General features: G+C 43.5%; 15 non-coding genes and 2 pseudogenes across 15 annotated transcripts; all 17 read right to left on the minus strand.

Moving 5' to 3' along the window:
* Positions 1-351: 351 nt before the first annotated feature.
* On the minus strand, positions 352-470 carry LOC136756366 (5S ribosomal RNA). The gene has a single exon (XR_010818455.1). It is a non-coding gene; the product is annotated as a 5S ribosomal RNA (ribosomal RNA).
* A 1,066-nt stretch (positions 471-1,536) lies between these two features.
* On the minus strand, positions 1,537-1,655 carry LOC136755566 (5S ribosomal RNA). The gene has a single exon (XR_010817687.1). It is a non-coding gene; the product is annotated as a 5S ribosomal RNA (ribosomal RNA).
* A 1,055-nt stretch (positions 1,656-2,710) lies between these two features.
* LOC136756233 (5S ribosomal RNA) lies at positions 2,711-2,829 on the minus strand. Its single transcript, XR_010818331.1, has one exon. It is a non-coding gene; the product is annotated as a 5S ribosomal RNA (ribosomal RNA).
* Positions 2,830-3,884: 1,055 nt separating this feature from the next.
* On the minus strand, positions 3,885-4,003 carry LOC136756245 (5S ribosomal RNA). Its single transcript, XR_010818342.1, has one exon. It is a non-coding gene; the product is annotated as a 5S ribosomal RNA (ribosomal RNA).
* A 1,055-nt stretch (positions 4,004-5,058) lies between these two features.
* On the minus strand, positions 5,059-5,167 carry LOC136757749 (uncharacterized; annotated as a pseudogene).
* Positions 5,168-6,213: 1,046 nt separating this feature from the next.
* On the minus strand, positions 6,214-6,332 carry LOC136756694 (5S ribosomal RNA). The gene has a single exon (XR_010818760.1). It is a non-coding gene; the product is annotated as a 5S ribosomal RNA (ribosomal RNA).
* Positions 6,333-7,387: 1,055 nt separating this feature from the next.
* On the minus strand, positions 7,388-7,506 carry LOC136756799 (5S ribosomal RNA). Its single transcript, XR_010818858.1, has one exon. It is a non-coding gene; the product is annotated as a 5S ribosomal RNA (ribosomal RNA).
* A 1,055-nt stretch (positions 7,507-8,561) lies between these two features.
* On the minus strand, positions 8,562-8,670 carry LOC136757751 (uncharacterized; annotated as a pseudogene).
* Positions 8,671-9,716: 1,046 nt separating this feature from the next.
* Positions 9,717-9,835, minus strand: LOC136756695 (5S ribosomal RNA). Its single transcript, XR_010818761.1, has one exon. It is a non-coding gene; the product is annotated as a 5S ribosomal RNA (ribosomal RNA).
* A 1,053-nt stretch (positions 9,836-10,888) lies between these two features.
* Positions 10,889-11,007, minus strand: LOC136757480 (5S ribosomal RNA). Its single transcript, XR_010819499.1, has one exon. It is a non-coding gene; the product is annotated as a 5S ribosomal RNA (ribosomal RNA).
* Positions 11,008-12,073: 1,066 nt separating this feature from the next.
* LOC136756848 (5S ribosomal RNA) lies at positions 12,074-12,192 on the minus strand. The gene has a single exon (XR_010818904.1). It is a non-coding gene; the product is annotated as a 5S ribosomal RNA (ribosomal RNA).
* Positions 12,193-13,247: 1,055 nt separating this feature from the next.
* On the minus strand, positions 13,248-13,366 carry LOC136757374 (5S ribosomal RNA). Its single transcript, XR_010819402.1, has one exon. It is a non-coding gene; the product is annotated as a 5S ribosomal RNA (ribosomal RNA).
* A 1,066-nt stretch (positions 13,367-14,432) lies between these two features.
* Positions 14,433-14,551, minus strand: LOC136756849 (5S ribosomal RNA). Its single transcript, XR_010818905.1, has one exon. It is a non-coding gene; the product is annotated as a 5S ribosomal RNA (ribosomal RNA).
* A 1,067-nt stretch (positions 14,552-15,618) lies between these two features.
* On the minus strand, positions 15,619-15,737 carry LOC136757626 (5S ribosomal RNA). The gene has a single exon (XR_010819575.1). It is a non-coding gene; the product is annotated as a 5S ribosomal RNA (ribosomal RNA).
* Positions 15,738-16,804: 1,067 nt separating this feature from the next.
* Positions 16,805-16,923, minus strand: LOC136757469 (5S ribosomal RNA). Its single transcript, XR_010819489.1, has one exon. It is a non-coding gene; the product is annotated as a 5S ribosomal RNA (ribosomal RNA).
* Positions 16,924-17,990: 1,067 nt separating this feature from the next.
* LOC136757627 (5S ribosomal RNA) lies at positions 17,991-18,109 on the minus strand. Its single transcript, XR_010819576.1, has one exon. It is a non-coding gene; the product is annotated as a 5S ribosomal RNA (ribosomal RNA).
* A 1,066-nt stretch (positions 18,110-19,175) lies between these two features.
* On the minus strand, positions 19,176-19,294 carry LOC136755567 (5S ribosomal RNA). The gene has a single exon (XR_010817688.1). It is a non-coding gene; the product is annotated as a 5S ribosomal RNA (ribosomal RNA).
* Positions 19,295-19,528: the final 234 nt, after the last annotated feature.

The following is a 19,528-nucleotide window of genomic DNA, read 5'->3' on the forward strand; positions in this document are numbered from 1 at the left end:
ATGTTCCCAAGTTTTACACTTTCGTGCTTTGCATGAATGGGAATGGAACCGTGTGTGTTGAATGAAGCTCCTTGTGAGCACTGAACTTTGTCCGGTGGAGTTCCTTTTTGTGTTGCTGTAATTGTGTCATTTCTCGATGAGAAAGATTAGGCAACATTTAGTCACTTCTAGCCATGATGCTCAATTTATTTACGAATGTACCCTAGTTACTAGGGACCGTTTACGTTGGAGAACAAGATCTATTGTATGCCTGTGTATTTGGGGAAGTCAAATCTGAAATAATGATGAAATTGCGTGTATCCAAAGTTAAAACTCGTGATTTGTCGCCCTCTGGTGTGTAAAAGATGCAAAAGCTTACAGCACCTGGTATTCCCAGGCGGTCTCCCATCCAAGTACTGACCAGGCCCGAGCCTGCTTAGCTTCCGAGATCGGACGAGATCGGGCGTATTCAGGCTAGTACGGCCGTAAGCCACGGAGGCTGTCCCTGACGCTCTACTTAAAGGGAAGGCAATATCCGTTTCTGCCGCTCATACTTGCAGTTGAACTGTCTCTCTACTCTAAAGTCCGGGACACACCAGCGCGCCGCAGACAGTCCCTGCTAACACGCCACGTTGTGGCAACATTGTGGCAACGTTGTGCGTTAGCTGGGGTGCCACACCAGACCGGAACTATATATTACAAAACGAACACATTGTCTTGATAAAACAGCTGTAATTGAGTGCCTGACACGCCAGTCAAGCGCAATCTTGAGAAGGTGTGCATTTCAGTAAGGATTTCAATTGACATGCAGTATGAAACTGAAAGGAGGTTGCATCACTATGATGCATAACATTGCATGTATTGTATTTTCAAGTGTGTGCATTCATCCTGTTGTCATTTTGTTTTGAAAGCAGAAGAATCATTCAACAGGTTGCTGAGACAAATGTAAACCAGTAAAACATATGAAGAGAAACAAACCTTGAATATAAGTTCAGTTGTTTAAACATTTGACAAACTATGGTGAGGGGGTAAGAAAACACACAAATCCAGCAGCTCCTGTATTTCAATACACCAGAACCCAATATTATTGGCGAGTCGGGTAGTCCATCATCACAGTTCGAGGGCAGGCATCATTTCAGTAATTTCATCCCGTTGCATTCACATCCGTGCCTTGAATGAGATTGAATGTGATCTTTGCTCTCAAGTATGTTCCCAAGTTTTACACTTTCGTGCTTTGCATGAATGGGAATGGAACCGTGTGTGTTGAATGAGGCTCCTTGTGAGCACTGAACTTTGTCCGGTGGAGTTCCTTTTTGTGTTGCTGTAATTGTGTCATTTCTCGATGAGAAAGATTAGGCAACATTTAGTCACTTCTAGCCATGATGCTCAATTTATTTACGAATGTACCCTAGTTACTAGGGACCGTTCACGTTGGAGAACAAGATCTATTGTATGCCTGTGTATTTGGGGAAGTAAAATCTGAAATAATGATGAAATTGCGTGTATCCAAAGTTAAAACTCGTGATTTGTCGCCCTCTGGTGTGTAAAAGATGCAAAAGCTTACAGCACCTGGTATTCCCAGGCGGTCTCCCATCCAAGTACTGACCAGGCCCGAGCCTGCTTAGCTTCCGAGATCGGACGAGATCGGGCGTATTCAGGCTAGTATGGCCGTAAGCCAGGGAGGCTGTCCCTGACGCTCTACTTAAAGGGAAGGCAATATCCGTTTCTGCCGCTCATACTTGCAGTTGAACTGTCTCTCTACTCTAAAGTCCGGGACACACCAGCGCGCCGCAGACAGTCCCTGCTAACACGAAACGTTGTGGCAACGTTGTGCGTTAGCTGGGGTGCCACACCAGACCGGAACTATATTTTACAAAACGAACACATTGTCTTGATAATACAGCTGTAATTGAGTGCCTGACACGCCAGTCAAGCGCAACCTTGAGAAGGTGTGCATTTCAGTAAGGATTTCAATTGACATGCAGTATGAAACTGAAAGGAGGTTGCATCACTATGATGCATAACATTGCATGTATTGTATTTTCAAGTGTGTGCATTCATCCTGTTGTCATTTTGTTTTGAAAGCAGAAGAATCATTCAACAGGTTGCTGAGACAAATGTAAACCAGTAAAACATATGAAGAGAAACAAACCTTGAATATAAGTTCAGTTGTTTAAACATTTGACAAACTATGGTGAGGGGGTAAGAAAACACACAAATCCAGCAGCTCCTGTATTTCAATACACCAGAACCCAATATTATTGGCGAGTCGGGTAGTCCATCATCACAGTTCGAGGGCAGGCATCATTTCAGTAATTTCATCCCGTTGCATTCACATCCGTGCCTTGAATGAGATTGAATGTGATCTTTGCTCTCAAGTATGTTCCCAAGTTTTACACTTTCGTGCTTTGCATGAATGGGAATGGAACCGTGTGTGTTGAATGAGGCTCCTTGTGAGCACTGAACTTTGTCCGGTGGAGTTCCTTTTTGTGTTGCTGTAATTGTGTCATTTCTCGATGAGAAAGATTAGGCAACATTTAGTCACTTCTAGCCATGATGCTCAATTTATTTACGAATGTACCCTAGTTACTAGGGACCGTTTACGTTGGAGAACAAGATCTATTGTATGCCTGTGTATTTGGGGAAGTCAAATCTGAAATAATGATGAAATTGCGTATATCCAAAGTTAAAACTCGTGATTTGTCGCCCTCTGGTGTGTAAAAGATGCAAAAGCTTACAGCACCTGGTATTCCCAGGCGGTCTCCCATTCAAGTACTAACCAGGCCCGAGCCTGCTTAGCTTCCGAGATCGGACGAGATCGGGCGTATTCAGGCTAGTATGGCCGTAAGCCAGGGAGGCTGTCCCTGACCCTCTACTTAAAGGGAAGGCAATATCCGTTTCTGCCGCTCATACTTGCAGTTGAACTGTCTCTCTACTCTAAAGTCCGGGACACACCAGCGCGCCGCAGACAGTCCCTGCTAACACGAAACGTTGTGGCAACGTTGTGCGTTAGCTGGGGTGCCACACCAGACCGGAACTATATATTACAAAACGAACACATTGTCTTGATAAAACAGCTGTAATTGAGTGCCTGACACGCCAGTCAAGCGCAATCTTGAGAAGGTGTGCATTTCAGTAAGGATTTCAATTGACATGCAGTATGAAACTGAAAGGAGGTTGCATCACTATGATGCATAACATTGCATGTATTATATTTTCAAGTGTGTGCATTCATCCTGTTGTCATTTTGTTTTGAAAGCAGAAGAATCATTCAACAGGTTGCTGAGACAAATGTAAACCAGTAAAACATATGAAGAGAAACAAACCTTGAATATAAGTTCAGTTGTTTAAACATTTGACAAACTATGGTGAGGGGGTAAGAAAACACACAAATCCAGCAGCTCCTGTATTTCAATACACCAGAACCCAATATTATTGGCGAGTCGGGTAGTCCATCATCACAGTTCGAGGGCAGGCATCATTTCAGTAATTTCATCCCGTTGCATTCACATCCGTGCCTTGAATGAGATTGAATGTGATCTTTGCTCTCAAGTATGTTCCCAAGTTTTACACTTTCGTGCTTTGCATCAATGGGAATGGAACCCTGTGTGTTGAATGAGGCTCCTTGTGAGCACTGAACTTTGTCCGGTGGAGTTCCTTTTTGTGTTGCTGTAATTGTGTCATTTCTCGATGAGAAAGATTAGGCAACATTTAGTCACTTCTAGCCATGATGCTCAATTTATTTACGAATGTACCCTAGTTACTAGGGACCGTTTACGTTGGAGAACAAGATCTATTGTATGCCTGTGTATTTGGGGAAGTCAAATCTGAAATAATGATGAAATTGCGTATATCCAAAGTTAAAACTCGTGATTTGTCGCCCTCTGGTGTGTAAAAGATGCAAAAGCTTACAGCACCTGGTATTCCCAGGCGGTCTCCCATTCAAGTACTAACCAGGCCCGAGCCTGCTTAGCTTCCGAGATCGGACGAGATCGGGCGTATTCAGGCTAGTATGGCCGTAAGCCAGGGAGGCTGTCCCTGACCCTCTACTTAAAGGGAAGGCAATATCCGTTTCTGCCACTCATACTTGCAGTTGAACTGTCTCTTTACTCTAAAGTCCGGGACACACCAGCACGCTGCAGACAGTCCCTGCTAACACGAAACGTTGTGGCAACGTTGTGCGTTAGCTGGGGTGCCACACCAGACCGGAACTATATTTTACAAAACGAACACATTGTCTTGATAAAACAGCTGTAATTGAGTGCCTGACACGCCAGTCAAGCGCAATCTTGAGAAGGTGTGCATTTCAGTAAGGATTTCAATTGACATGCAGTATGAAACTGAAAGGAGGTTGCATCACTATGATGCATAACATTGCATGTATTGTATTTTCAAGTGTGTGCATTCATCCTGTTGTCATTTTGTTTTGAAAGCAGAAGAATCATTCAACAGGTTGCTGAGACAAATGTAAACCAGTAAAACATATGAAGAGAAACAAACCTTGAATATAAGTTCAGTTGTTTAAACATTTGACAAACTATGGTGAGGGGGTAAGAAAACACACAAATCCAGCAGCTCCTGTATTTCAATACACCAGAACCCAATATTATTGGCGAGTCGGGTAGTCCATCATCACAGTTTGAGGGCAGGCATCATTTCAGTAATTTCATCCCGTTGCATTCAAATCCGTGCCTTGAATGAGATTGAATGTGATCTTTGCTCTCAAGTATGTTCCCAAGTTTTACACTTTCGTGCTTTGCATGAATGGGAATGGAACCGTGTGTGTTGAATGAGGCTCCTTGTGAGCACTGAACTTTGTCCGGTGGAGTTCCTTTTTGTGTTGCTGTAATTGTGTCATTTCTCGATGAGAAAGATTAGGCAACATTTAGTCACTTCTAGCCATGATGCTCAATTTATTTACAAATGTACACTAGTTAATAGGGACCGTTTACGATGGAGAACAAGATCTATTGTATGCCTGTGTATTTGGGGAAGTCAAATCTGAAATAATTATGAAATTGCGTGTATCCAAAGTTAAAACTCGTGATTTGTCGCCCTCTGGTGTGTAAAAGATGCAAAAGCTTACAGCACCTGGTATTCCCAGGCGGTCTCCCATCCAAGTACTGACCAGGCCCGAGCCTGCTTAGCTTCTGAGATCGGACGTATTCAGGCTAGTATGGCCGTAAGCTGTCCCTGACCCTCTACTTAAAGGGAAGGCAATATCCGTTTCTGCCGCTCATACTTGCAGTTGAACTGTCTCTCTACTCTAAAGTCCGGGACACACCAGCGCGCCGCAGACAGTCCCTGCTAACACGAAACGTTGTGGCAACGTTGTGCGTTAGCTGGGGTGCCACACCAGACCGGAACTATATATTACAAAACGAACACATTGTCTTGATAATACAGCTGTAATTGAGTGCCTGACACGCCAGTCAAGCGCAATCTTGAGAAGGTGTGCATTTCAGTAAGGATTTCAATTGACATGCAGTATGAAACTGAAAGGAGGTTGCATCACTATGATGCATAACATTGCATGTATTATATTTTCAAGTGTGTGCATTCATCCTGTTGTCATTTTGTTTTGAAAGCAGAAGAATCATTCAACAGGTTGCTGAGACAAATGTAAACCAGTAAAACATATGAAGAGAAACAAACCTTGAATATAAGTTCAGTTGTTTAAACATTTGACAAACTATGGTGAGGGGGTAAGAAAACACACAAATCCAGCAGCTCCTGTATTTCAATACACCAGAACCCAATATTATTGGCGAGTCGGGTAGTCCATCATCACAGTTCGAGGGCAGGCATCATTTCAGTAATTTCATCCCGTTGCATTCACATCCGTGCCTTGAATGAGATTGAATGTGATCTTTGCTCTCAAGTATGTTCCCAAGTTTTACACTTTCGTGCTTTGCATCAATGGGAATGGAACCCTGTGTGTTGAATGAGGCTCCTTGTGAGCACTGAACTTTGTCCGGTGGAGTTCCTTTTTGTGTTGCTGTAATTGTGTCATTTCTCGATGAGAAAGATTAGGCAACATTTAGTCACTTCTAGCCATGATGCTCAATTTATTTACGAATGTACCCTAGTTACTAGGGACCGTTTACGTTGGAGAACAAGATCTATTGTATGCCTGTGTATTTGGGGAAGTCAAATCTGAAATAATGATGAAATTGCGTATATCCAAAGTTAAAACTCGTGATTTGTCGCCCTCTGGTGTGTAAAAGATGCAAAAGCTTACAGCACCTGGTATTCCCAGGCGGTCTCCCATTCAAGCACTAACCAGGCCCGAGCCTGCTTAGCTTCCGAGATCGGACGAGATCGGGCGTATTCAGGCTAGTATGGCCGTAAGCCAGGGAGGCTGTCCCTGACCCTCTACTTAAAGGGAAGGCAATATCCGTTTCTGCCACTCATACTTGCAGTTGAACTGTCTCTCTACTCTAAAGTCCGGGACACACCAGCACGCTGCAGACAGTCCCTGCTAACACGAAACGTTGTGGCAACGTTGTGCGTTAGCTGGGGTGCCACTCCAGACCGGAACTATATTTTACAAAACGAACACATTGTCTTGATAAAACAGCTGTAATTGAGTGCCTGACACGCCAGTCAAGCGCAATCTTGAGAAGGTGTGCATTTCAGTAAGGATTTCAATTGACATGCAGTATGAAACTGAAAGGAGGTTGCATCACTATGATGCATAACATTGCATGTATTGTATTTTCAAGTGTGTGCATTCATCCTGTTGTCATTTTGTTTTGAAAGCAGAAGAATCATTCAACAGGTTGCTGAGACAAATGTAAACCAGTAAAACATATGAAGAGAAACAAACCTTGAATATAAGTTCAGTTGTTTAAACATTTGACAAACTATGGTGAGGGGGTAAGAAAACACACAAATCCAGCAGCTCCTGTATTTCAATACACCAGAACCCAATATTATTGGCGAGTCGGGTAGTCCATCATCACAGTTCGAGGGCAGGCATCATTTCAGTAATTTCATCCCGTTGCATTCACATCCGTGCCTTGAATGAGATTGAATGTGATCTTTGCTCTCAAGTATGTTCCCAAGTTTTACACTTTCGTGCTTTGCATGAATGGGAATGGAACCGTGTGTGTTGAATGAGGCTCCTTGTGAGCACTGAACTTTGTCCGGTGGAGTTCCTTTTTGTGTTGCTGTAATTGTGTCATTTCTCGATGAGAAAGATTAGGCAACATTTAGTCACTTCTAGCCATGATGCTCAATTTATTTACGAATGTACCCTAGTTACTAGGGACCGTTTACGTTGGAGAACAAGATCTATTGTATGCCTGTGTATTTGGGGAAGTCAAATCTGAAATAATGATGAAATTGCGTATATCCAAAGTTAAAACTCGTGATTTGTCGCCCTCTGGTGTGTAAAAGATGCAAAAGCTTACAGCACCTGGTATTCCCAGGCGGTCTCCCATTCAAGTACTAACCAGGCCCGAGCCTGCTTAGCTTCCGAGATTGGACGAGATCGGGCGTATTCAGGCTAGTATGGCCGTAAGCCAGGGAGGCTGTCCCTGACCCTCTACTTAAAGGGAAGGCAATATCCGTTTCTGCCACTCATACTTGCAGTTGAACTGTCTCTCTACTCTAAAGTCCGGGACACACCAGCACGCTGCAGACAGTCCCTGCTAACACGAAACGTTGTGGCAACGTTGTGCGTTAGCTGGGGTGCCACACCAGACCGGAACTATATTTTACAAAACGAACACATTGTCTTGATAAAACAGCTGTAATTGAGTGCCTGACACGCCAGTCAAGCGCAATCTTGAGAAGGTGTGCATTTCAGTAAGGATTTCAATTGACATGCAGTATGAAACTGAAAGGAGGTTGCATCACTATGATGCATAACATTGCATGTATTGTATTTTCAAGTGTGTGCATTCATCCTGTTGTCATTTTGTTTTGAAAGCAGAAGAATCATTCAACAGGTTGCTGAGACAAATGTAAACCAGTAAAACATATGAAGAGAAACAAACCTTGAATATAAGTTCAGTTGTTTAAACATTTGACAAACTATGGTGAGGGGGTAAGAAAACACACAAATCCAGCAGCTCCTGTATTTCAATACACCAGAACCCAATATTATTGGCGAGTCGGGTAGTCCATCATCACAGTTTGAGGGCAGGCATCATTTCAGTAATTTCATCCCGTTGCATTCAAATCCGTGCCTTGAATGAGATTGAATGTGATCTTTGCTCTCAAGTATGTTCCCAAGTTTTACACTTTCGTGCTTTGCATGAATGGGAATGGAACCGTGTGTGTTGAATGAGGCTCCTTGTGAGCACTGAACTTTGTCCGGTGGAGTTCCTTTTTGTGTTGCTGTAATTGTGTCATTTCTCGATGAGAAAGATTAGGCAACATTTAGTCACTTCTAGCCATGATGCTCAATTTATTTACAAATGTACACTAGTTAATAGGGACCGTTTACGATGGAGAACAAGATCTATTGTATGCCTGTGTATTTGGGGAAGTCAAATCTGAAATAATTATGAAATTGCGTGTATCCAAAGTTAAAACTCGTGATTTGTCGCCCTCTGGTGTGTAAAAGATGCAAAAGCTTACAGCACCTGGTATTCCCAGGCGGTCTCCCATCCAAGTACTGACCAGGCCCGAGCCTGTTTAGCTTTCGAGATCGGACGTATTCAGGCTAGTATGGCCGTAAGCTGTCCCTGACCCTCTACTTAAAGGGAAGGCAATATCCGTTTCTGCCGCTCATACTTGCAGTTGAACTGTCTCTCTACTCTAAAGTCCGGGACACACCAGCGCGCCGCAGACAGTCCCTGCTAACACGAAACGTTGTGGCAACGTTGTGCGTTAGCTGGGGTGCCACACCAGACCGGAACTATATATTACAAAACGAACACATTGTCTTGATAATACAGCTGTAATTGAGTGCCTGACACGCCAGTCAAGCGCAATCTTGAGAAGGTGTGCATTTCAGTAAGGATTTCAATTGACATGCAGTATGAAACTGAAAGGAGGTTGCATCACTATGATGCATAACATTGCATGTATTATATTTTCAAGTGTGTGCATTCATCCTGTTGTCATTTTGTTTTGAAAGCAGAAGAATCATTCAACAGGTTGCTGAGACAAATGTAAACCAGTAAAACATATGAAGAGAAACAAACCTTGAATATAAGTTCAGTTGTTTAAACATTTGACAAACTATGGTGAGGGGGTAAGAAAACACACAAATCCAGCAGCTCCTGTATTTCAATACACCAGAACCCAATATTATTGGCGAGTCGGGTAGTCCATCATCACAGTTCGAGGGCAGGCATCATTTCAGTAATTTCATCCCGTTGCATTCACATCCGTGCCTTGAATGAGATTGAATGTGATCTTTGCTCTCAAGTATGTTCCCAAGTTTTACACTTTCGTGCTTTGCATGAATGGGAATGGAACCGTGTGTGTTGAATGAGGCTCCTTGTGAGCACTGAACTTTGTCCGGTGGAGTTCCTTTTTGTGTTGCTGTAATTGTGTCATTTCTCGATGAGAAAGATTAGGCAACATTTAGTCACTTCTAGCCATGATGCTCAATTTATTTACGAATGTACCCTAGTTACTAGGGACCGTTTACGTTGGAGAACAAGATCTATTGTATGCCTGTGTATTTGGGGAAGTCAAATCTGAAATAATGATGAAATTGCGTATATCCAAAGTTAAAACTCGTGATTTGTCGCCCTCTGGTGTGTAAAAGATGCAAAAGCTTACAGCACCTGGTATTCCCAGGCGGTCTCCCATTCAAGCACTAACCAGGCCCGAGCCTGCTTAGCTTCCGAGATCGGACGAGATCGGGCGTATTCAGGCTAGTATGGCCGTAAGCCAGGGAGGCTGTCCCTGACCCTCTACTTAAAGGGAAGGCAATATCCGTTTCTGCCACTCATACTTGCAGTTGAACTGTCTCTCTACTCTAAAGTCCGGGACACACCAGCACGCTGCAGACAGTCCCTGCTAACACGAAACGTTGTGGCAACGTTGTGCGTTAGCTGGGGTGCCACACCAGACCGGAACTATATTTTACAAAACGAACACATTGTCTTGATAAAACAGCTGTAATTGAGTGCCTGACACGCCAGTCAAGCGCAATCTTGAGAAGGTGTGCATTTCAGCAAGGATTTCAATTGACATGCAGTATGAAACTGAAAGGAGGTTGCATCACTATGATGCATAACATTGCATGTATTGTATTTTCAAGTGTGTGCATTCATCCTGTTGTCATTTTGTTTTGAAAGCAGAAGAATCATTCAACAGGTTGCTGAGACAAATCTAAACCAGTAAAACATATGAAGAGAAACAAACCTTGAATATAAGTTCAGTTGTTTAAACATTTGACAAACTATGGTGAGGGGGTAAGAAAACACACAAATCCAGCAGCTCCTGTATTTCAATACACCAGAACCCAATATTATTGGCGAGTCGGGTAGTCCATCATCACAGTTCAAGGGCAGGCATCATTTCAGTAATTTCATCCCGTTGCATTCACATCCGTGCCTAGAATGAGATTGAATGTGATCTTTGCTCTCAAGTATGTTCCCAAGTTTTACACTTTCGTGCTTTGCATGAATGGGAATGGAACCGTGTGTTGAATGAGGCTCCTTGTGAGCACTGAACTTTGTCCGGTGGAGTTCCTTTTTGTGTTGCTGTAATTGTGTCATTTCTCGATGAGAAAGATTAGGCAACATTTAGTCACTTCGAGCCATGATGCTCAATTTATTTACGAATGTACCCTAGTTACTAGGGACCGTTTACGTTGGAGAACAAGATCTATTGTATGCCTGTGTATTTGGGGAAGTCAAATCTGAAATAATGATGAAATTGCGTGTATCCAAAGTTAAAACTCGTGATTTGTCGCCCTCTGGTGTATAAAAGATGCAAAAGCTTACAGCACCTGGTATTCCCAGGCGGTCTCCCATCCAAGTACTGACCAGGCCGGAGCCTGCTTAGCTTCAGAGATCGGACGAGATTGGGCGTATTCAGGCTAGTATGGCCGTAAGCCAGGGAAGCTGTCCCTGACGCTCTACTTAAAGGGAAGGCAATATCCGTTTCTGCCGCTCATACTTGCAGTTGAACTGTCTCTCTACTCTAAAGCCCGGGACACACCAGCGCGCCGCAGACAGTCCCTGCTAACACGCCACGTTGTGGCAACATTGTGGCAACGTTGTGCGTTAGCTGGGGTGCCACACCAGACCGGAACTATATATTACAAAACGAACACATTCTCTTGATAAAACAGCTGTAATTGAGTGCCTGACACGCCAGTCAAGCGCAATCTTGAGAAGGTGTGCATTTCAGTAAGGATTTCAATTGACATGCAGTATGAAACTGAAAGGAGGTTGCATCACTATGATGCATAACATTGCATGTATTGTATTTTCAAGTGTGTGCATTCATCCTGTTGTCATTTTGCTTTGAAAGCAGAAGAATCATTCAACAGGTTGCTGAGACAAATGTAAACCAGTAAAACATATGAAGAGAAACAAACCTTGAATATAAGTTCAGTTGTTTAAACATTTGACAAACTATGGTGAGGGGGTAAGAAAACACACAAATCCAGCAGCTCCTGTATTTCAATACACCAGAACCCAATATTATTGGCGAGTCGGGTAGTCCATCATCACAGTTCGAGGGCAGGCATCATTTCAGTAATTTCATCCCGTTGCATTCACATCCGTGCCTTGAATGAGATTGAATGTGATCTTTGCTCTCAAGTATGTTCCCAAGTTTTACACTTTCGTGCTTTGCATGAATGGGAATGGAACCGTGTGTGTTGAATGAGGCTCCTTGTGAGCACTGAACTTTGTCCGGTGGAGTTCCTTTTTGTGTTGCTGTAATTGTGTCATTTCTCGATGAGAAAGATTAGGCAACATTTAGTCACTTCTAGCCATGATGCTCAATTTATTTACGAATGTACCCTAGTTACTAGGGACCGTTTACGTTGGAGAACAAGATCTATTGTATGCCTGTGTATTTGGGGAAGTCAAATCTGAAATAATGATGAAATTGCGTGTATCCAAAGTTAAAACTCGTGATTTGTCGCCCTCTGGTGTGTAAAAGATGCAAAAGCTTACAGCACCTGGTATTCCCAGGCGGTCTCCCATCCAAGTACTGACCAGGCCCGAGCCTGCTTAGCAGCCGAGATCGGACGAGATCGGGCGTATTCAGGCTAGTATGGCCGTAAGCCAGGGAGGCTGTCCCTGACGCTCTACTTAAAGGGAAGGCAATATCCGTTTCTGCCGTTCATACTTACAGTTGAACTGTCTCTCTACTCTAAAGCCCGGGACACACCAGCGCGCCGCAGACAGTCCCTGCTAACACGTCACATTGTGGCAACGTTGTGCGTTAGCTGGGGTGCCACACCAGACCGGAACTATGTATTACAAAACGAACACATTGTCTTGATAAAACAGCTGTAATTGAGTGCCTGACACGCCAGTCAAGCGCAATCTTGAGAAGGTGTGCATTTCAGTAAGGATTTCAATTGACATGCAGTATGAAACTGAAAGGAGGTTGCATCACTATGATGCATAACATTGCATGTATTGTATTTTCAAGTGTGTGCATTCATCCTGTTGTCATTTTGTTTTGAAAGCAGAAGAATCATTCAACAGGTTGCTGAGACAAATGTAAACCAGTAAAACATATGAAGAGAAACAAACCTTGAATATAAGTTCAGTTGTTTAAACATTTGACAAACTATGGTGAGGGGGTAAGAAAACACACAAATCCAGCAGCTCCTGTATTTCAATACACCAGAACACAATATTATTGGCGAGTCGGGTAGTCCATCATCACAGTTCGAGGGCAGGCATCATTTCAGTAATTTCATCCCGTTGCATTCACATTCGTGCCTTGAATGAGATTGAATGTGATCTTTGCTCTCAAGTATGTTCCCAAGTTTTACACTTTCGTGCTTTGCATGAATGGGAATGGAACCGTGTGTGTTGAATGAGGCTCCTTGTGAGCACTGAACTTTGTCCGGTGGAGTTCCTTTTTGTGTTGCTGTAATTGTGTCATTTCTCGATGAGAAAGATTAGGCAACATTTAGTCACTTCTAGCCATGATGCTCAATTTATTTACGAATGTACCCTAGTTACTAGGGACCGTTTACGTTGGAGAACAAGATCTATTGTATGCCTGTGTATTTGGGGAAGTCAAAACTGAAATAATGATGAAATTGTGTGTATCCAAAGTTAAAACTCGTGATTTGTCGCCCTCTGGTGTGTAAAAGATGCAAAAGCTTACAGCACCTGGTATTCCCAGGCGGTCTCCCATCCAAGTACTGACCAGGCCCGAGCCTGCTTGGTATCCGAGATCGGACGAGATCGGGCGTATTCAGGCTAGTATGGCCGTAAGCCAGGGAGGCTGTCCCTGACGCTCTACTTAAAGTGAAGGCAATATCCGTTTCTGCCGTTCATACTTACAGTTGAACTGTCTCTCTACTCTAAAGCCCGGGACACACCAGCGCGCCGCAGACAGTCCCTGCTAACATGCCACGTTGTGGCAACATTGTGGCAACGTTGTGCGTTAGCTGGGGTGCCACACCAGACCGGAACTATATATTACAAAACGAACACATTGTCTTGATAAAACAGCTGTAATTGAGTGCCTGACACGCCAGTCAAGCGCAATCTTGAGAAGGTGTGCATTTCAGTAAGGATTTCAATTGACATGCAGTATGAAACTGAAAGGAGGTTGCATCACTATGATGCATAACATTGCATGTATTGTATTTTCAAGTGTGTGCATTCATCCTGTTGTCATTTTGTTTTGAAAGCAGAAGAATCATTCAACAGGTTGCTGAGACAAATGTAAACCAGTAAAACATATGAAGAGAAACAAACCTTGAATATAAGTTCAGTTGTTTAAACATTTGACAAACTATGGTGAGGGGGTAAGAAAACACACAAATCCAGCAGCTCCTGTATTTCAATACACCAGAACCCAATATTATTGGCGAGTCGGGTAGTCCATCATCACAGTTCGAGGGCAGGCATCATTTCAGTAATTTCATCCCGTTGCATTCACATCCGTGCCTTGAATGAGATTGAATGTGATCTTTGCTCTCAAGTATGTTCCCAAGTTTTACACTTTCGTGCTTTGCATGAATGGGAATGGAACCGTGTGTGTTGAATGAGGCTCCTTGTGAGCACTGAACTTTGTCCGGTGGAGTTCCTTTTTGTGTTGCTGTAATTGTGTCATTTCTCGATGAGAAAGATTAGGCAACATTTAGTCACTTCTAGCCATGATGCTCAATTTATTTACGAATGTACCCTAGTTACTAGGGACCATTTACGTTGGAGAACAAGATCTATTGTATGCCTGTGTATTTGGGGAAGTCAAATCTGAAATAATGATGAAATTGCGTGTATCCAAAGTTAAAACTCGTGATTTGTCGCCCTCTGGTGTGTAAAAGATGCAAAAGCTTACAGCACCTGGTATTCCCAGGCGGTCTCCCATCCAAGTACTGACCAGGCCCGAGCCTGCTTAGCAGCCGAGATCGGACGAGATCGGGCGTATTCAGGCTAGTATGGCCGTAAGCCAGGGAAGTTGTCCCTGACGCTCTACTTAAAGGGAAGGCAATATCCGTTTCTGCTGTTCATACTTACAGTTGAACTGTCTCTCTACTCTAATGCCCGGGACACACCAGCGCGCCGCAGACAGTCCCTGCTAACACGTCACGTTGTGGCAACATTGTGGCAACGTTGTGCGTTAGCTGGGGTGCCACACCAGACCGGAACTATGTATTACAAAACGAACACATTGTCTTGATAAAACAGCTGTAATTGAGTGCCTGACACGCCAGTCAAGCGCAATCTTGAGAAGGTGTGCATTTCAGTAAGGATTTCAATTGACATGCAGTATGAAACTGAAAGGAGGTTGCATCACTATGATGCATAACATTGCATGTATTGTATTTTCAAGTGTGTGCATTCATCCTGTTGTCATTTTGTTTTGAAAGCAGAAGAATCATTCAACAGGTTGCTGAGACAAATGTAAACCAGTAAAACATATGAAGAGAAACAAACCTTGAATATAAATTCAGTTGTTTAAACATTTGACAAACTATGGTGAGGGGGTAAGAAAACACACAAATCCAGCAGCTCCTGTATTTCAATACACCAGAACCCAATATTATTGGCGAGTCGGGTAGTCCGTCATCACTGTTCGAGGGCAGGCATCATTTCAGTAATTTCATCCCGTTTGCATTCACATCCGTGCCTTGAATGAGATTGAATGTGATCTTTGCTCTCAAGTATGTTCCCAAGTTTTACACTTTCGTGCTTTGCATGAATGGGAATGGAACCGTGTGTGTTGAATGAGGCTCCTTGTGAGCACTGAACTTTGTCCGGTGGAGTTCCTTTTTGTGTTGCTGTAATTGTGTCATTTCTCGATGAGAAAGATTAGGCAACATTTCGTCACTTCTAGCCATGATGCTCAATTTATTTACGAATGTACCCTAGTTACTAGGGACCGTTTACGTTGGAGAACAAGATCTATTGTATGCCTGTGTATTTGGGGAAGTCAAATCTGAAATAATGATGAAATTGCGTGTATCCAAAGTTAAAACTCGTGATTTGTCGCCCTCTGGTGTGTAAAAGATGCAGAAGCTTACAGCACCTGGTATTCCCAGGCGGTCTCCCATCCAAGTACTGACCAGGCACGAGGCTGCTTAGCTTCCAAGATCGGACGAGATCGGGCGTATTCAGGCTAGTACGGCCGTAAGCCAGTGAGGGTGTCCCTGACGCTCTACTTAAAGGGAAGGCAATATCCGTTTCTGCCGCTCATACTTGCAGTTGAACTGTCTCTCTACTCTAAAGTCCGGGACACACCAGCGCGCCGCAGACAGTCCCTGCTAACATGCCACGTTGTGGCAACATTGTGGCAACGTTGTGCGTTAGCTGGGGTGCCACACCAGACCGGAACTATATATTACAAAACGAACACATTGTCTTGATAAAACAGCTGTAATTGAGTGCCTGACACGCCAGTCAAGCGCAATCTTGAGAAGGTGTGCATTTCAGTAAGGATTTCAATTGACATGCAGTATGAAACTGAAAGGAGGTTGCATCACTATGATGCATAACATTGCATGTATTGTATTTTCAAGTGTGTGCATTCATCCTGTTGTCATTTTGTTTTGAAAGCAGAAGAATCATTCAACAGGTTGCTGAGACAAATGTAAACCAGTAAAACATATGAAGAGAAACAAACCTTGAATATAAATTCAGTTGTTTAAACATTTGACAAACTATGGTGAGGGGGTAAGAAAACACACAAATCCAGCAGCTCCTGTATTTCAATACACCAGAACCCAATATTATTGGCGAGTCGGGTAGTCCGTCATCACTGTTCGAGGGCAGGCATCATTTCAGTAATTTCATCCCGTTTGCATTCACATCCGTGCCTTGAATGAGATTGAATGTGATCTTTGCTCTCAAGTATGTTCCCAAGTTTTACACTTTCGTGCTTTGCATGAATGGGAATGGAACCGTGTGTGTTGAATGAGGCTCCTTGTGAGCACTGAACTTTGTCCGGTGGAGTTCCTTTTTGTGTTGCTGTAATTGTGTCATTTCTCGATGAGAAAGATTAGGCAACATTTCGTCACTTCTAGCCATGATGCTCAATTTATTTACGAATGTACCCTAGTTACTAGGGACCGTTTACGTTGGAGAACAAGATCTATTGTATGCCTGTGTATTTGGGGAAGTCAAATCTGAAATAATGATGAAATTGCGTGTATCCAAAGTTAAAACTCGTGATTTGTCGCCCTCTGGTGTGTAAAAGATGCAGAAGCTTACAGTACCTGGTATTCCCAGGCGGTCTCCCATCCAAGTACTGACCAGGCCCGAGCCTGCTTGGTATCCGAGATCGGACGAGATCGGGCGTATTCAGGCTAGTATGGCCGTAAGCCAGGGAGGCTGTCCCTGACGCTCTACTTAAAGTGAAGGCAATATCCGTTTCTGCCGTTCATACTTACAGTTGAACTGTCTCTCTACTCTAAAGCCCGGGACACACCAGCGCGCCGCAGACAGTCCCTGCTAACATGCCACGTTGTGGCAACATTGTGGCAACGTTGTGCGTTAGCTGGGGTGCCACACCAGACCGGAACTATATATTACAAAACGAACACATTGTCTTGATAAAACAGCTGTAATTGAGTGCCTGACACGCCAGTCAAGCGCAATCTTGAGAAGGTGTGCATTTCAGTAAGGATTTCAATTGACATGCAGTATGAAACTGAAAGGAGGTTGCATCACTATGATGCATAACATTGCATGTATTGTATTTTCAAGTGTGTGCATTCATCCTGTTGTCATTTTGTTTTGAAAGCAGAAGAATCATTCAACAGGTTGCTGAGACAAATGTAAACCAGTAAAACATATGAAGAGAAACAAACCTTGAATATAAATTCAGTTGTTTAAACATTTGACAAACTATGGTGAGGGGGTAAGAAAACACACAAATCCAGCAGCTCCTGTATTTCAATACACCAGAACCCAATATTATTGGCGAGTCGGGTAGTCCGTCATCACTGTTCGAGGGCAGGCATCATTTCAGTAATTTCATCCCGTTTGCATTCACATCCGTGCCTTGAATGAGATTGAATGTGATCTTTGCTCTCAAGTATGTTCCCAAGTTTTACACTTTCGTGCTTTGCATGAATGGGAATGGAACCGTGTGTGTTGAATGAGGCTCCTTGTGAGCACTGAACTTTGTCCGGTGGAGTTCCTTTTTGTGTTGCTGTAATTGTGTCATTTCTCGATGAGAAAGATTAGGCAACATTTCGTCACTTCTAGCCATGATGCTCAATTTATTTACGAATGTACCCTAGTTACTAGGGACCGTTTACGTTGGAGAACAAGATCTATTGTATGCCTGTGTATTTGGGGAAGTCAAATCTGAAATAATGATGAAATTGCGTGTATCCAAAGTTAAAACTCGTGATTTGTCGCCCTCTGGTGTGTAAAAGATGCAGAAGCTTACAGCACCTGGTATTCCCAGGCGGTCTCCCATCCAAGTACTGACCAGGCACGAGGCTGCTTAGCTTCCAAGATCGGACGAGATCGGGCGTATTCAGGCTAGTACGGCCGTAAGCCAGTGAGGGTGTCCCTGACGCTCTACTTAAAGGGAAGGCAATATCCGTTTCTGCCGCTCATACTTGCAGTTGAACTGTCTCTCTACTCTAAAGTCCGGGACACACCAGCGCGCCGCAGACAGTCCCTGCTAACATGCCACGTTGTGGCAACATTGTGGCAACGTTGTGCGTTAGCTGGGGTGCCACACCAGACCGGAACTATATATTACAAAACGAACACATTGTCTTGATAAAACAGCTGTAATTGAGTGCCTGACACGCCAGTCAAGCGCAATCTTGAGAAGGTGTGCATTTCAGTAAGGATTTCAATTGACATGCAGTATGAAACTGAAAGGAGGTTGCATCACTATGATGCATAACATTGCATGTATTGTATTTTCAAGTGTGTGCATTCATCCTGTTGTCATTTTGTTTTGAAAGCAGAAGAATCATTCAACAGGTTGCTGAGACAAATGTAAACCAGTAAAACATATGAAGAGAAACAAACCTTGAATATAAGTTCAGTTGTTTAAACATTTGACAAACTATGGTGAGGGGGTAAGAAAACACACAAATCCAGCAGCTCCTGTATTTCAATACACCAGAACCCAATATTATTGGCGAGTCGGGTAGTCCATCATCACAGTTCGAGGGCAGGCATCATTTCAGTAATTTCATCCCGTTGCATTCACATCCGTGCCTTGAATGAGATTGAATGTGATCTTTGCTCTCAAGTATGTTCCCAAGTTTTACACTTTCGTGCTTTGCATGAATGGGAATGGAACCGTGTGTGTTGAATGAGGCTCCTTGTGAGCACTGAACTTTGTCCGGTGGAGTTCCTTTTTGTGTTGCTGTAATTGTGTCATTTCTCGATGAGAAAGATTAGGCAACATTTAGTCACTTCTAGCCATGATGCTCAATTTATTTACGAATGTACCCTAGTTACTAGGGACCGTTTACGTTGGAGAACAAGATCTATTGTATGCCTGTTTATTTGGGGAAGTCAAATCTGAAATAATGATGAAATTGCGTGTATCCAAAGTTAAAACTCGTGATTTGTCGCGCTCTGGTGTGTAAAAGATGCAAAAGCTTACAGCACCTGGTATTCCCAGGCGGTCTCCCATCCAAGTACTGACCAGGCCCGAGCCTGCTTAGCTTCCGAGATCGGACGAGATCGGGCGTATTCAGGCTAGTATGGCCGTAAGCCAGGGAGGCTGTCCCTGACGCTCTACTTAAAGGGAAGGCAATATCCGTTTCTGCCGTTCATACTTACAGTTGAACTGTCTCTCTACTCTAATGCCCGGGACACACCAGCGCGCCGCAGACAGTCCCTGCTAACACGTCACGGTGTGTCAACATTGTGGCAACGTTGTGCGTTAGCTGGGGTGCCACACCAGACCGGAACTATGTATTACAAAACGAACACATTGTCTTGATAAA

The sequence above is a fragment of the Amia ocellicauda genome, chromosome 8 (assembly GCF_036373705.1).
Source record: "Amia ocellicauda isolate fAmiCal2 chromosome 8, fAmiCal2.hap1, whole genome shotgun sequence".
NCBI classification, from domain to species: domain Eukaryota; kingdom Metazoa; phylum Chordata; class Actinopteri; order Amiiformes; family Amiidae; genus Amia; species Amia ocellicauda.